Here is a 17,121-nt window from a genome sequence, read left to right on the forward strand (position 1 = left end):
CTAAAAATGAACTTTTTTATGCTCTTGAGGATTACTATACTTAAAAAAATTAGAGTTATAACAGAAAAAAATGTTTTACCCAATTTTCACAATGTGCATTTATCTTCCTCTATAATCAAATATTATTATATTTAATTATATAATTAAATATTATTATATTTAATTATATATTTATATAATTAAATATAATAATAAATCTAAAATAGTTGACTAACATAAACCAATTAAAATTCAAATTTCATTAATAAATTAGAGTTAATTGCCTAAAGATTAAATTATCTTAATACTATTCATTATATTGATATTAACTAGGGGCACTATCATACAAAAACTAAAATATAATATCTATTTAGAAACTAAAAATTATTAAATACAATATGACATTCATCTTATAAAATCTGATGGTTACCATAGAAAGATGCAATAAAGGGGTTTTAGAAGTAAAATATTTGTATACTTGATTTATTTTTGCAGGTTAATGACCAGAAAGACATCTTTCTTTCAGGAAAAACCCATCAATTACTACATACCTACACTTACAATCCATCTTTATCAAACCATATGAGTTGAAAAATGATTTTGTTTTTATTGTATTAGTTTTATAAAATTTAATGAGTTTGATAAATCCACCAGAAAATGGCACATGTACTGAGTTGATGTAGAAACCATGGTGATCCTTCAAAAGATTTAGTGGCTTTTGACAGCTAAAACTTTTACATTAAAATGAATATTTTCATGTGCTCCAGTAAATAAATGTTTGTTAGTAAGGAAATGTACATAGGTTAGGTATATGAAACACAATAACTAACGAGCTTTGGACAAGAAGAAGTTCAAGTCGTATAATGTGATTTATCTGACATTAGGAAAAAATAAATCTGGGATGACCAGAGCTAATTCTATGTAAGAGTTTGCTGTCATTGGTGTACAAGTAGACCATCTCAGAGTCACACCGATGGTTACATGATGCCTTTGCCCAATCAGTCTATTAATTAATCAATAAACACACACACACACAGTCAGACTAGGAAGCAAAGGTCATACTTATTGACTAGGAAGCGAAGGTCATACTTCACTGTATAGGAAGCACCCCACTGTCACTCTTATTGAATAACCAGGTAATTTATGTTATGACAGCACTGATCTACGCCTTGTTTCTTAGTAATTTAAGATTTTTTCTTTGGATAATATTTCTCAAGTTTCTTTATGTTTTCTAATTATTTTATTATTTTCCTAGACCACAACTTTCTCATATACTCAGTACTCATACGTGCAATTCTGCAATGTCACACAATTTGGGGTCTTTCATTCAGCAAGAAAATCTTCTTTAGCCTCTTGGCTTCTGATAGAGGAACAGATGGCTTAGAATCATAAAAAAAAATCCACTCACACACACACACACACAATGGAATAAAGGAGACGCAGAAGTAGACAAAAACGTTAACTACATGTCAACATGTCAATCCTGGCGCTTTAAGGAAGCCTGCTGTCAAGTTCATGATTGGCTTAATCTCCAGCTATACATTATTAGGGTAGTAATCTCAGATTTAAAGGATTGTAGCTGAGCATGGAGATGTTCAGTTTTAGATAAGCAATCACTTAAAGTTCTGCATTTCTCTACTGTTACTCATTCCTGCCATTCTCTCCTGCTGTAGTCCTCAAGTTTCATGAATAAGGAAGTCTTAAAGGGCATTCCTCAAATCCAGCAAAATTGGACAAATTGAAATTCATGCTAATGAGTGAAACACAAAGGAGTTTGGGAAGTCTTCAATTACTTTTGTTTCTAGAGACAGAGGAGTTTGATAAAAGAAGATTTAGAGAAATTTAAAGACTCCATATGTTCCTCATATTAAATAAAATTGATCCTCATAGTTCTTAAACCTGAAACACTGAAAACATAACCATTATTTCTACTTGGTCCCAACATTTATTAGGTAATTCTATTGGAGTTAGAGTGAAACAGATTTGGATAAAATGTTATGATTTATTGTAACTCTACTAGAAAATGCAGACACTGAGAGCATTCAAACAAGATGAAAAATCACCATATTTTTTAAAGATACCAAAATTCCAGAAAATTCCCAGGCATAGTCTAGAATAAATTAAAGCATAATGACCCCTGGTAAAAGAAGAAATAAGAGCAGAAGAATATGTCAAGTTTCAAAAGAGCTGAAAGTCAGGGAAAGACATTGATTCTAATCCCATTGCATCCAATGGGAAGCACCATGTACGCAATCTGCCATGTCAAACCACAGATTGATTAATTAGCATTGCTTTTTAGATCTTAGGATCTGCATATATATCAACTGTGCTATCTTTTCCTACTTAAAATATTACACAAAGTATTGAGTATCTAGAAATTTAACTCAAATATTAGGAGTTTTTATAGTCTGCTGAATCTCAAACTTCAATAAACCCAAATACTGTGAATTAGTTCAACTAAAAAAGTTAACATCAGGATAAAATTGAGAAATATTAGTGGGTAGTTTCCCATACCACCTTTCCATGTGTCCTTTGAAACCTCTGGCACTTCTCTGAACAGTAATATATAAGGCTGTAATTTCCCCTAAAATGAGTTTTCCACCAAACAAAACAGTAATGGCATTCTTAGCTTTAAGATAAAACCCATAATCCAGGTATAAGACAAAGAGATTTGGGTAGAACATCTTATTAAAAAAACCCATTTCTCCCTCCCCCAGTCCATTTTACTTAAGTAGACATTTCTATTTTTCTCCATCTTAGATACTGACATTTTTTGTTGCAGGAAGAGACAAAGTTAGATATTGAGAAGGGTATCTAAAAGCATTTCTCTACCTTTTCCATATACTTATACCAAGTGATATCCAAAAGTGTGGTGATATTGAACATCTGGATACAACTAGTAATTTAACAGTGATATAACCTGTAATGAACTTCCCATCTGGTACTCTGAGAAGTGTGTGCACTCAGAATTTCCCTCAATGGTATGGCATACGAGCAGGAGAATAGGCATAACTGAGGGGTACGTCAGGGGCAGAGCAGCCTTGCTTCCAGCAGCCCTGGAATATCCTGTGAGACATGACAGAGATAGACAAAAGACCCAAACAGGTCTTACATTCATGCCTAGGGGTAAATTCTGAATTGTCAATTTAAATCTGAAGTGGCTGAGGAAACAAGAGAGTTGCTCATAAGAATATTTACTGCCAACAGGCAAAGGAGAATTCAGAATAGATTCAGAAACTAAGATAAATTATAGAAAACATTTATTTCACATCTGAATACGTGATTTGAAATTGTATACTATAGTTTATTCCCGTTGTATTTTTGATAATTTTGCTTATGTTAAATAAGTTTTCTATTTTTTATCTCTTGTTAATGGTTTATTTACACAAGAAGTATAAAGAAGCAATACTAGTGGGCCAGTTAAGGGAATGACCTAGTCCTCAAAGAAGGCTGGAAATCCTTCTTTCCCTGGTTAGGTATGCATTTGTCTCCATGCATTTCAAAGTTTATCTCCTATTACACATTAAATTATTTAATCAAAGCCTTTACTGAGAAGGAAACTATATAATATGAAGAGTAAATATTACTCTTCTTAGCAACTCTGGAAAACCAGAGATTAAACTGCCTTCTCAGAATAAAAACAAAAGTGATTCTAGGGAGAGTTTAGGAAAATCAATGGAAAAATAGAGTTGTGTTTATAAAATAGTTTATAAATTCTATGGAAGAAAGTAAATTTTTTCTTCCAAGTACATAATCATATTATATTATCCAATCTCCGTGAACTACAAATGGAGCAGGATATACATGGCAAAATTTATCAGTTGAAGATCCTCCACAGTAATTTAATACTGAAAATGAAAGAAAAGATAGTTTTGAATATCTCTTTAAGTTTTTGCTTTTTTAACTGTGTGACAAATAGAACTTTTTGAACTGTCTCAACAACAATAACAGATAAACTGCTTCATTGACTTTCTCTTTTCTTTTCTTTTTTAAATTGAAGTATAGTTGGTTTACAATATTGTATTAATTTCAGGTATACAGCAAAGTGATTCAGTTATATATATTAAAAATATATAAATATATATATATATTAGATTATTTTCCATTATAGCTTATTATAAGATAATGAATATAGTTCCCTTTGTTATACAGTAAATCCTTGTTATTTATCTATTTTATGTATAGTAGCTTGTATCTGTTAATCCCAGCCTCCTAATTGTTCCTTCCTCCTCTCCCTTTCCCCTTTGGTAACCATAAGTTTGTTTTCTATGTCTGTGAGTCCGTTTCTGTTTTATATATAGATTCAATTGTATTATTTTTTTAGATTCCACATATTAACTTATTTTCAAATACAAAAAAAAGAAGGAACATTACTGATATTTCATTGATAACTTCCTTATTTGTATAGATATTGGGAAAGTATGTGATTATTTTGAGTTTACAGATATGATATTTCTTTGATTTACCATATCTTCTTGATCAACAGTGTTATCTTCTCTATCAAGCAACATAATATCAGTGTTCATGTAAATAATAAAATTATAAATTGTTAGAAAAATATTATCTAATTATCAGCTAATTATCAGCCTTTGTTTATAACTTCCCTAGAACTAAACAAATAGTTTCAAGGATGATCTCAAATTTCAGTGCTATTCAAAGTTTTGTGTAAATTCTAGCATTTTAATCATTATGATGAGCCAGTGTAATACAGTATACCAAGTTTTAAAAATAAAAAGATGAATAAAATAGGCAAATATCACCTGCCCACAGTCCATGAAAGGAGTGACTGAATTTTTCTTGATCACTACCATGTCTCCTGTTCTTAGTATTGGCCTGGTACAAATGAGATATTCAATAAAACATTTTGAATTACACAACTAAGACTGCATTTACTCAGTAATGAACTGTGTGTTTTCTTTCATATTTTAATAACTTGAAATCAATCATCATTAATATCCTTGAAGGTATAGAGCTCTTTTAATGATAAACATTGATAACTCTGAGCAGAAAAGAGATTTGACAAACTGAGACCTCAGACTTTTGAAAGTTTGAGCTTTGTTCAACCCTATTTATTTCACTTGTACTATCATTCCTATGTATATATTCCTATATATACACGCATACATGATTAAAACAATATAAAAAATGTGTAAAAGTTATCCTTCAATAACAATAAAACTAAAAATTCTAAATGAAAAACAAGACAAGACTTTACTCTTAAAATGCAGTCTCATAGATTCATTAAGCATCAGTAATAAATAATTGTACTACCTTGTAAAATATAACAGAATACCAAATAGGGATGATGACTGCAACAGAACTAAAACCAGAAAATAAAGATAAACTTAAAACGTGGGAAAAGTGAATAAAAATTTCTGCCAATAACATTAACATTGCAGATAAATTATCAAGTTTTTGCCTGTAAGCCCTAAAAGAATGTCAAACCTCAGAAGGGGAACGTTGAATCATGTCCCTATCTGTTTCTAGCTCTTAGAAAAGAATAATATACCACATATCATCACTCAACTCTGAATATTCCAGAGCCAGTCAGAGCCACAGTTGTACTACCTCTTCTTTTTTCTTTCTGTGCGTACTCAGACACTATGATTTTCATATTCCAAATTACAAGAAGAGCAAGTAACATTTTAAAATGCTTTCTCATGTAAATAAAATATCTGCAGAATAAGAAGTTTGGTATTTATACCATAGGTAGAAGTGAAATGTATGACAACAAAAGCAAGAAAGCCTAGAGGTGATAATTAAATGAATACTACTTCAAGATTCTTACACAGTGCTTGAAATAGACTGTGATAAGCGAAAGGCCTATACTATCACCCAAAAGCAACTACTAAGATAACAAAACATATCTTCTTGATCAACAGTGTTAGCTTTAGCTAATGAGCCAACAAAAAAGTTAAGTTGAATTTTAAAATGTAGTAAATTAACCGAAAAGAAGTCAGAAAAATATGGAAAAAGGGACAAAGAATGGAATTAATAGAAACCAGATAGAAGTATTTAATATTCAAACATAATTATATCAATAATCACATTAAATATACATGATATAACACTACTTTAAACATCAGAGATTATCAGATGAATAAAAAAGCAAAACCCAACTATCTGTTTACATATAAAGAATAATATAGGTTAAAAGTAAAATAATGAAGAAAGATATACTAACACTAATCAAAAGAAAGCTGGAATAGTTATATTAGAAAAAGTAGATTTCAGAACAAAGAATAATGACAGTGATAAGGTAGGTCACTTTATGATGATAAAAAGGTAATTTCATGATGAGAACACAATAATCCAAAATATGTATGCATCTATTAATAGAGCTTCAAAATACACATAGCAAAAACTAGTAGTACTTCAAATAGAAAAATCCACAAATATAGTTGAAGATTTCAATACTATTCTCTGAATAATTGATATGACAAACAGACAAAAATGCAGTGAGGATACAGAAGACTTGAACAACATTCTCAATAATCTCACATAACTGACAGAACAACTTTATGTCTAACAGCCAGAACTATAAAGAAAGTCCATCAAAATGTGAAGAATAAAGGAATTTCTGTATATTTTACCATGGAATATTGCTTAACAATAAAAAGGAATATATTATCTGTACACACAATAACATGTTGAATTCAAAATAATTACTCTGAATGAAAGAAGCCAGATAAAAATAAAGAACAAATACTATATATTTATAAAATTATATAATATGCAATCTAATATGCAAGGACAGAAAGCAGATAAATGATTGCCTGGAGATGAAGGTATGGGGAAGGTCAACAGAGAGAGATTACAAAGAAGCATGAGGAAAGTTTTGAGGGTGATGGATATGTTTATCATTTTGATTGTGTTGATATTTTTATGATGTATACATATATCAAAATTGATCACATATTGTACATTAAATATATACAGTTTATTGTATGTTAGTTATACAATATCAATACATGTACTAAGTTGTTAAATTGTTATTTTAGTTATTATAAGAGGGTTCTCATGTATATTAGTCAATCTTTATACAATATTTCTGAGAATGATGATAATTTTCTGGATCTGATTTTGGAAATGGATGTATTAACTGAAGAACTGTTGACACCAAGAGGCTTTGAAGCTAATATTTTTATTAGGCCATTGTTATGAGCATTAAAGTTATGTAAAATGATGACAGGACTTTTAGTAACACAGAGGAGTATGTCGCCAAAATTCTCAATGAATATGTGATTGAGAAATGAAGAGGGCACCATATGACTGCCACAAAGAGAGAAGGGAATGGTATAGTGAAATTTAATGAATTTTGACTAAAGAAAAATCTGTATGAAATAGTACAAGTAACTATCTGGAAATAGTAACAGGGAATAAACTATTTATAAAATGTTATGCCTTGTGCAGAGTGGGGAAGAATGAGAAACCTCCACTTCAGGGTATTTCAAGTAAAGCAATGTCTTTGTTAGAGATAAGAATACAAAAGTGTATGCTTTGAAGATGTTTGAGAATATAAGAGAATGTCTTTGCTTCTAGCCCCATATTCAGTTATACCTATAAGCAAGTTGTCCTCCCATACCAAGGATTTAAAGTCTCACTCAGGATTCCTGGACTTATCCAATACCCTTTCACTTTAGTTGACAACTTAATCCTGGCTATAGAGCTTCAAAAGCTTACCTCAAACACCCATTCAGTAATTTCTATCATATTTAAGTTTTGATGTAACACATACAACTTATTCTAATTTAACAATCTAAAGTGTTTTTTTTCCCACTTTGATCTCATTGTATATGTTTGATTATTGATAGTCTTCCTATCTCTTATTAGTTCTTTTTCTACAGACTGCAAGACATCCCCTGAAAAATGCCTGTTTGGTCAAATCATCTGTAATAATATCTGCTATCCGAGTTCTTTATAATCTGTCCCATCCACCTGGATACATGCCGAATATGTAAGAAGTCTGCTCTACCAGCTCAGACACTGCCTGGGTGGCCCAGCTGTTCTGTTTCATTCTAAACCATGTTGCTCTGTCAATGTCCCTAGCACTACTATGCCCTTGCCTTTAGGACTCTAGTGACATATTTTTTCATCCTGTCTCAGGATGAAGACACCCACTTCCTCTAAAAAGATTTTAAAAGAGACCATTAAGAAGAAAAATTCTGGAAATAGCTTTGAAAAAATTAAACTATCAGATCATCTTTCTGTTATTGGAACAATATACAAGTTTGAATAATTAATCAATCATATAGGTCAATGAGTAAAAGGAAATGATAAACATTAAGAGTTGGCAAATGATTTTTTAAATGCTTTAAATTAATGCTGATTTCATGTGTATGAAAATCAATGTAATTTCCATGGAAAAGGAAGATCAACCCAACAGAATTAAGGTATGTCAATTTTTTTTTTAATATGTAGCAAAGTCAAAAATAGAGAAAAGATAATTTAATAGCTTGCACCCATACAGTGAATTAGTGGTAAATCAGGAAATAGACCACGGTTTTCTGATTTCTACAATATCTGTGAACAGGATTATAAAGTTCTTATTTAACAGTATAGGTGAGACTATCAACGTACATATTAATTTAACAACATAATTCTTCTAATCATATCTTTTCTGGTTCCCAGACTTTGTCATATCATTGATTTAGGGACCATAGCTAGATTAAAAATAGCTTACATTTTCAGATAAATTTAGAGAAGTGTAAAAGCTCAGACCCCACAGCAGAGCTAATATCCTTAAAAAGAAGAATATTAAGGCAGGTCAGGGGTCAAGAATATCTTGACGAAAAGTTAACTGAAGTATCAATTAAGTGTCTGAGCCTATATTCTATTTCTGCTGTTTTGCTAAATGTCATTTGTGTGTAGGTTGAGTGATGTCTGTTTATTCATTTTAGCGTCACTATAATTCTATGAGGTAATTTTTACATCCTCCATTTTACTGAATAGAAAACTAAGATCTGAGATTTAGACTGAAAGTTAATTTTTAGGAATTCTAATGTGAACCTCTTTTATATCAGAGACCATATTCTTTTCATTACATCCTGCTATACCTAAAGTACCCCTTAAAAAGAAAAGAAAAACACCTCTTCATTGATACTAATCCATTTACTTATAGTATCATTTCTTACCTCAGTTATGCTTAAAATATCTTTAAGCAAAATATGATTACCTTTGAATTTGAGGATGGGTTTCTTGGTCAGTCAGTAAAGTCTACAATTCTATTCAGCTCTTCAGGTTTCTATATGTGACATGATCAAGTTCCTTAACATCTTAGAACCTCAGTTCATGTATCTGAAAAATAGAAATTAAAATAAGTGTGTTACACACATACATATACCTAAGGTCTTCCAGGTAAATGATAACAGTTTCCTTTGCTCAATCTTACCTAAATGTACTTTGCTTAATATATCAATGCCCATATCTTCATAGGTGTTTAGAAATATTATTAATCATAATGTAAGTAATAACTTCACACTCCTGAGAAAGGTACTAAATTAAAGGATTGTAATCTGATGAAAAGAATCTCCTCACCAGATGGCTGTTCTCTCAGGGAGCAAAGACCTGTCTACAAAATTAGCAAGGCTGACAATTTCTCTTTTCTTTGACCTCAGTTAATATACTCTCATTCCAACCTACTTTAAAAGATAAAAAGCTTCCCAAATATTTCCCTTCTATTACTCTTCAATCCACAGAGTCTATTCACACTAAATTAGATTCTTTCATCTAATGGTAAGAATAAATCAGCTTATTTGCTCATCCCAGCTTTATTGCTACAATTTCAATAGACTTAATCTCTTGAAATATACAAAACTCAATACACACTTCTCCTCCTGATTGCCATCTCCTGTGCATTAGACAGAGATACCTTGAAACTTCTACTTATTGGCCAGAATCTTAGAAATGGATTTTCTAATATGTTAATACTTTTCACTTTAACAAAGCTCATTTTTTCAGCCTATAATTACATACAGAATTTTAATGAAAGTTCCCTTGGTACCAACATGTATTACATAAAAACATTTCCATAAATTCACAAGTAAATATTTTGGGGGAATTTTTTCAATGTTCTTCCGTAAAATGATAATTTTTTTAAATACAGAAAAATATAAAAAATAACCAAAAAGATATTTATTCATTATTTATAATTTTTACTTGTTATCTACTATTTATACTTGTTATCTACTATTTTCTTTATCCCTGTAAAATAAACTATTCAGTTAAATTTAAAGTTTGCTTTGGGGGAATTTCCTGTTGGTGCAGTGGTTAGGACTCTGTGCTTCCACTGCAGGGGGCAAGGGTTCAATCCCTGGTTGGGGAACTAAGATCCTGCATGCCATGTGGCACAGACAAAAAATAAATAAATTAATTAATTAATTAAAAAAAATAAAGTTTGCTTTGGCACTCATCCCAGCACCATTCCCAAATTCATCTACATAAGTCAGGGTAATATTTATTTTACGTATATAAATATTGTAATTAACTATTTTTAAAATGTACATAAATAATGTTTCTTCATGAATCATTCAGCAACTGCTTTTCAGTAAACTTTGTAAGATATTTACATGTTGACATATATAATTTTAAGCCATGTTTTATCCTCAATGTGGTATTGCATTATATGAACAAATATAAATATGAATGAAACAAATATGAAAATAACATTTCAGTTAACCATTCTCTGAGGGATGGCCACTAATTTCCTAAAATGTATTTAAGGAAATTACTAATGCAAATGGTCAGTAATTTCTGTTTAATTTTTAACTTAGTAAAATTTGGGGTTTCTTGGCTGTTAAGCAAGTACTATAAATATCAATAGCCAATATCTAAGTCCTCTCATGTACTTGAATCTGGAATATTTTACTGAGATCTACTTATATATAAAATATCTGAAAATGGGCTTCCCTGGTGGCGCAGTGGTTGAGGGTCCGCCTGCCGATGCAGGGGACACGGGTTCGTGCCCCGGTCCGGGAGGATCCCACATGCCACGGAGCGGCTGGGCCCATGAGCCATGGCTGCTGGGCCTTCACGTCCGGAGCCTGTGCTCCGCAATGGGAGAGGCCACAGTGGTGAGAGACCCACGTACCGCAAAAAAAAAAAAAAAAAAAAAAAAAATCTGAAAATATTTTTACACTCAGTTATTTTACTAGATATTTCTTGAGACATACATAAAGAGGAAAGAAGTACTTCAAAATCTGGCAAAATTCCATTAAAGTTCATATATAATGAATCAAAATGACAATACAATTATGTTGAAAGCAATAACAACAAAAAGCAAACAATGACTGTACTCAATATATATGCTCCAGATCCAATGAAGATCACATTGCAAAGAGTAGCTGGCACTTCTTTTTGAATTGTATTGTTCTGGCTCATTCATTCTTCCCAAATAAGACCATAATATATACCTTGGAAAATTTTTGATACATGTGGCCAGATTAGTGCATTGCCTACTCAGTGGACTTTCAGAAGGTTCCTTATATCTATGCTATGACCAGTTTTTCTCCCCATATTTCTGCTGTATTTGTATTGCATAGTTGAATTACTAATATTTGTAGAGTGATCAGTATTTCAAATTGGTTGAGGATAAAAGTACCAAATAATTGAAGGTATGTTAAATAATTATTCTTTTGTTACTATGATAACAGTGTGTATAAAAGATTTTTTTTAAATTGAAGGTACTTATGAATGTTACCAAAATATTAAGTTGCAATGGAAACACTGTGTTTCAAATCTGTGTTATATTTTTCTTTCTGGATACACAAGAAGATAATTTCCAGCCTCACTTATACTAAGATTAAAGTCATGTGTCTGGGTTCTGGCCAATGTGACTGGAGGAAGTGAAACATATTATTCTCAAGCTTCATAACAAAACCCTATGCAAAACTGTCTTTATTGTTTTTAATGCAAGTGTCACAAGATAAAACCTGGATAACTGAGTCAACACTTAAACAGCATCTTGACCCATATCTGATTTTTTTTTGGGGGGGGTACACAGGCATCTCACTGTTGTGGCCTCTCCCGTTGTGGAGCACAGGCTCCGGACACACAGGCTCAGTGGCCATGGCTCACGGGCCCAGCCACTCCGTGGCATGTGGGATCCTCCCAGACCGGGGCACGAACCCACGTCCCCTGCATCGGCAGGCGGACTCTCAACCACTGCGCCACCAGGGAAGCCCTATGTCTGATTTTGATGTGACGGAGAAATGAACTTTATGTTCATCTATGGAAATAATATATTATTTATTTATTACCACAATAACAGAATCACCTAGGTTATTCTAATATAAATTTGCAGTTGATTAGCCCTTATTGTTAAATGCCTAAATTGAAATTTGTTTAATTGTGTGAGGCAGGGAAAAATAAAACTTAGCTATAAATATCAAATTTTAACTCAATTATGTATGACAAACTTTACCTAAGAATTTGCATTTAAAGTTATCATTAAAATTATTTACTAGTAGTAAAAATATGTTTTTAGAATTGGAGTAACTAAATTTCAAATATTTTCTTGTAAAATGAAAAATCACATTTGTAAAGTTGAGCAATTATATTTGTATTTATCCTTGCAATGAACAGGATAACTGTTCAATGGAAGTAGAAACTCCTAATGCAGTGTTTAAGAGCATGGTGTCTGGAATGAGACAGACTGGCTTTCTCTATTCACTCAGCAACTTCCTAAATGTGTACTTTGGGGAGAATTATTTACAATCCGTAAGGTTTAGCTACTTTTTTAAATCATTATTTCATTAATTTCTGTCTAGTTCATTATAATGATGACTCTAATGGGGCAGAGACCAAGTCAGGTTTTGTTCCCTGTTGTATTACTACCCCTAATACAGGGTCTGGACCAAAAAATCACACATCAAATTCTTCAAATACATTATAAGGTTTGGTAAAAATGAGAGACTGAAATATCTTCAACAGCTAGCCTGGTATATGGTATTAAATTAGAACCACAAGGTATTTAAATAATGAACTATAGATAAGTTATAACTCTGGTTAAAACAAATGTTGCAAATAGAGAATCACACATATACACATGGTAATATGTATAGTTACTGCTCTTTTAAACCAAAATTGCTTGCATGATTGTATGTTCTATGATGGTCCAACTTGAATTTTTAAGAGCTTCTTCAGAATTTCCATTTTTGTGATATTACAGTCTCAAAAATTTATTATTAAAATACATCAGGCAGTTAATCCAATCAATCATAAATATATCTATCACCAATATTAAACTAACACAAGTCTTTAGTTTGGAAGGATCTAGACCAGATTACCACTGTGTAAAATGACCAATGATAGAACATGAGTATTTTTGCCCATATTTGTTATTGATCTTATGTCTTATAACATCCCATCTCACTATGCAATGCTCTTCATGAAGAAAAATGCTGTCAGTGAAGAGCTTATAGTAGTTATTAGTGTATTTCTCACATCTAGCTGACCTCTTTTGTGTTTGGCACAAAATTTTATATGAAAATTACAACTATGCTGTATCTCATTGCTAGGTAGAGTTGGCCTATGATACTCCAATCTTGCTGACCTTGCCTCCAGCTGCTGCTTCCCATATCACATTAGCTCATGTTCACAATGAAAAAACAAAACGTGCACCTCCCACTTGTCCAATAGGCTTCACCACTTTTAACCTATTTTGTAGTTTTCTTAAGCATTTAAGCAAACAGCCTCATTAATTTTGGCAAGTAACATTAACACAGAAAACTCTCAATGCCAGTAGTCTTTAAATCTAAATACTAACAGGCTTAAATTTATCACAAAGTAGTAGAATTATTTTATTCCATTGAGATAAACAGCAAAAGCTATATCTTCTTCTCTAAAATAACCCTAAAAATAAGATATAACAAAATTAATTTGTGATTGGTCCATTAGTTCTACTCTTAAAAATAGTTGAAAAAGAGATATGGAAATAATTAAGAAATGATACATGAATTAAACTTCATCAGTTTGAACCAACCTTTAATTTTATTCACAAGCTTCGTGGAACTTGATTCCTTTGGTGTTCAACATGACACGGGCACTCTATACTAAAGATAGGGAAGAACTTTCACTACCCACTTATTATTTTTACAGTCCAATATTTCTGTCAAGTGCCTAACTTCCATAGTGAGAGGCACTGTAGAGAAATATAGATCAGTGCCATAGACAGGAATATGACCCAAGAATACCAACCAGAAATGCTCTGTTTTGTTTTTTATAATTTTTACCTGGGTAAAGCCCCCCTTCTACCTATAAAATATTATTTGATTTATTTAAAAGACAAATTCTTGCTTATTACTAGGTGAAATTCATAACTTTTATGCATGATGGAAATGGAACCTGTGAAAGATAGTTGAAGAGATTTGGAATTTGACAAATGATACTGTTAGGTTTATATTTTTGTCACCATTTCTAATCACAATAAAGAAGCCATAAAGCAAGCTAAAAAATATCAAATAAAGAAAGATGCCTATCAAGCTTGAAAATATTTCCTTCTGCCACACAGCAAAAAAAGGAAAAGAAAAAAATATTAGCTTAGCAAATTAAATATAGAAATAAATTACAATGAGGATTCATGGTGAAAGAGTTAGCAGTATATTATGTGAAGTTATAAAATAAAAAATGTGACTCTATGACTAATATTTTGTTTTCCTTTTGCTTCCAGTCAAATGAAGGAATAATGCTAATTCTGGAGATCATGAGGGAAGATGATTATTTCTAAGTTCTCATCCTATTTGACAAAATTTTAGCAGAGTTGATAATGCATTTTTATTGAAACTCTTAATTCTTGGTTCTCAGAACAATAGTTTCTCTTGGTTATCACCAACTTGAGTGCTTAGGACACTCCTAGGTCTACTTTAATTGTTCTTCCACATCTCACGACCACTGAATTTTGGATAAGTGTAAGGGCTTATTCCAGTGTACCCTTTATGCACACTCACTTCTATGATGATCTTAATGAATACTGGGGTTCTAAACGTGTTCTATAAAACTGTTTTTGTCAAAATGCAGATCTCCTTACATGAGTGGATTGCAAAACTAATTTAATAAATTAAAATAAGCAAGATTTAATGAAATTTAAAAAAAATCAGAAAAATAGACAAATTGAATTTCATCAAAATTAAAACCATACCTCAAAGGAAAAGTAGCTGACAAAATAGGAGAAAATATTTGAAAATCATATATCTGATAAAGAACTAATGTCCAGAATATATAAAGAACCTTCAAAAGAAAAACAAGAAAAAGAAAAACAAGCCAATTAAAAATAGGCAGTGAGATGTCAGCAACAGGAGGCATGAGTTTCTTTTTATCTCCCCTTGAATTTACACTAATTGGACATCCATAACTGAAGAAAAGCATCTCTGCATAGCATACCAGGACACTAGAGATATCCATCCATCTGTGTACCTGAAAGTGGGTAGATTAGAACCCAGAGGAGGCAGTTGAGTGAGAGAAGTGGTAGCAGAAGCAGCCTCAGCAGAGAAGGTGGTGGCAGGTCTGGCACCTGTCCAAAATGACCTTTCTGACAGAGGAGGTGGTGAGTGAAAGAGGAAGTGGGGGTCTGCCTGGCCACATGTGCTGCAGCTGGAGGGACCCATTGCTCTCCCTGAGGAAAAAAAACACAGTGACTGGGAGGAAGAAAAGGAAAGAGAGTTAGGCAGACCAAGAAAAGTAAAGGAAAGTATGTTCTGCTGTTTGGCCTTAGATTCTGGCAAGAGGACCACCCATAGAACTCTGGATTCCCCCCAACTTGAGGATATGCTTACTAGGTCATTGGCACTCCCAAAGCTCCAAGTGTTAAGTACACACTTAGCCCCTCTATACCACTACACCCCCTTTATTTCCCCTCCACCAGCATTTTTTTTTTTTTTTTTGCAGTATGCGGGCCTCCCACTGCCGCAGCCTCTACTGCCGCTGAGCACAGGCTCCGGACGTGCAGGCTCAGCGGCCACGGCCTCTGGGCCCAGCCGCTCCACGGTATTTGGGATCCCCCCAGACCGGGGCACAAACCTGCGCCCCCCGCATCGGCAGGCTGACCCCCCAACCACTGCGCCACCAGGGAAACACCAGCTTTTTCTTTTTTATGCACATACTTCAACGTTAACATCAAGTCAGCTCCAGCAAGAGAAACTAAAAACTTGGGCATATTACCACTTTCTGTAAAGGCTCTAATTACTAAACTGTTGAACTGCTGGAACCAAAGTAAAGAAAGTCTTGCCTAAATAAGAAAAGATTTTGTTATTTCAAATGTGGCAGCAGAGACACTTTTTATCAAACACCATGAAAAAATCATGGTAATAGAATATCAAAAAAAGAAAATAACAATTTTCCAGCAACCAAACCCAAAGACTCTGAATACTGTGATATGACAACGAATTAAAAATAGCTGTTATATGGGGCTTCCCTGGTGGTGCAGTGATTGAGAGTCTGCCTCCCGATGCAGGGGACACGGGTTCACGTCCCGGTCTGGGAAGATCCCACATGCCGCGGAGTGGCTAGGCCCGTGAGCCATAGCCACTGAGCCTGCACGTCCGGAGTCTGTGCTCCACAATGGGAGAGGCCACAACAGTGAGAGCCTTGCGTGCGGCAAAAAAAAAAAAAAAAAAAAAATAGCTGTTATAAAGAAAGTCAGCAAGCAGCTCAGAAATGCAAAATAATTATTTCATGAATAAAACCAGCAAACGGAATGCTTACAATGCCAAAATTATTAAAAAAAAAAAAGAACCAAGCAGAAATTGTGGAGCCGAATAACTCATATAAATAAATGAGAAGACTGTATTCAAATGCATTAGAAGTAGAGCAGATCAGATGGAAGAGAGAATAACCAAGCTCAAGGATAGGATTATAAAAATGATTCAGTTTTAAGAGGATAGACAGCTAAGATTTTAAAAAGCTAAGAAACCCTACAAGATCTATCTGACTCCATTAGGAAAGCCAACATAAAATAATGGATTTAGTAGAAAAAGAAGAGGAGGCTAAGAAAAGAGAGAACATATTTAAAGAAATAATAGGTGAGAACTCTCCAAACATGAAGAAGGAACTTGACATATAAGTGCACAAAGCAATAGAACACATTATCTCAATGTAAAAGACCTTCTCCAAGACATATTATATTTTTAAAAATACTTTCAAAAATCA

At 32.8% G+C, this 17,121-nt stretch overlaps 1 long non-coding RNA gene across 1 annotated transcript in view; it reads right to left on the reverse strand.

Annotated features, from left to right (window-relative positions):
• Nucleotides 1–17,121, reverse strand: part of LOC117196827 (uncharacterized) — a 166,575-nt gene that overhangs the window by 12,410 nt on the left and 137,044 nt on the right. Inside the window, exon 2 of the long non-coding RNA XR_004477212.2 lies at nt 9,155–9,276. This is a non-coding gene — a long non-coding RNA (uncharacterized LOC117196827). The remainder of the gene's footprint in view (nt 1–9,154; nt 9,277–17,121) is intronic.

This window comes from Orcinus orca, chromosome 5 (assembly GCF_937001465.1).
Source record: "Orcinus orca chromosome 5, mOrcOrc1.1, whole genome shotgun sequence".
Taxonomy (NCBI): Eukaryota; Metazoa; Chordata; class Mammalia; order Artiodactyla; family Delphinidae; genus Orcinus; species Orcinus orca.